The following is a 1164-nucleotide window of genomic DNA, read 5'->3' as shown; positions in this document are numbered from 1 at the left end:
GTGTGTGTGTGTGTGTGTGTGTGTGTGTGTGTGTGTGTGTGTGTGTGTGTGTGTTAGTGATGATACTGAATTGATTTCTTACCTGACACCTGCTAGCACAGATATCCCTCCGTGGAGGATGTATGAGTGCTTAAGTCCAGGCACACACTCCAATGAGCATCTGATGAAATATGAAACATATGTAACGGGTCATTAAATGTTGTGCTCTCCATTGCTCTGATCTATACGCCTCTCTATAACTGCTCTCTTATTTCCCCGTTTCTCGCTCACTCTCTTGCTCCCTTTCACTCCCCGTCTCTCTCTCTCCGCCTCTCCCTCCTCTCTGTCTTCACTTCACGCCTTCTCTTTCCTCTCTCCTGTCCTTTTCTTCCTCTCTCCCTTCTCTCCTGCCCTTCTCCTTCTCTCTCGCCCCTCTTTTTCCCACTCCCATTTCTCTCCTCTCACTTCTCCCTCTCCCTCGTGCTCTTTCTCTCTCTCTCTCTTTCTTGCTTTCTCTCTCGCTCGCTCGCTCGCTCTCTCTCTCCCTCTCGTTCTCTCNCGTCTCTCTGCCTGTCTCTCTCTTTCTCTTTTTTTCTATCTCTCTCTCTCGCTCCGTCTCTACCTCTCTCTGTATCGCTCTCCTATCTCTCCTCTCACCCCTCTCTCTTCTCTCTCTCTTGCCCTCTCCTTCTCTTCTCTTACTCCCTCCGCTCTCTGTCTCTCTCTTTCCTCCTCTCTCCCCTCTCTGTATCACTCTCCTGTATCTGCCCTCTCTCTCCTCTCTCCACTTTTTGCTCGCTTTCTCTTCGTTCTGCTGCACGTCGGGGCGTCAACGCAAAAAAAGAAATTCGTCTCAATTAAAGCCGACATGGACTCGAGCAATTAATCTCGACAGAAATACGACAGCTTTCTTCATCGTGATTAAAGAACTGGGTAGAGGGTTTGTGGGAGGGACTGGTAAAGGGGCTGGGGAAGGGACTGATCCCCTCTCCCCTCCCCTCTCTCTCCTGGCGGAGCGTATCTTCTGCAAAGGAAACTTGAAAAGCTGATCTCATTAATAACACGGGGGGAGAAGGAGGAAGAGGAGGAGGAGGAGGAGGAGGAGGAGAAGGAGGAGGAGAAGGTAGAGTGAGGAAGAGGAGGAGGAGGAGGAGGAGGAGGGGAGGAGGAGGAGGAGGAGGAGGA

Source organism: Priapulus caudatus, unplaced genomic scaffold, assembly GCF_000485595.1.
Source record: "Priapulus caudatus unplaced genomic scaffold, Priapulus_caudatus-5.0.1 Scaffold2003, whole genome shotgun sequence".
Lineage (NCBI taxonomy): Eukaryota > Metazoa > Priapulida > Priapulimorpha > Priapulimorphida > Priapulidae > Priapulus > Priapulus caudatus.
Note: the sequence above shows the minus strand (reverse complement) of the source record.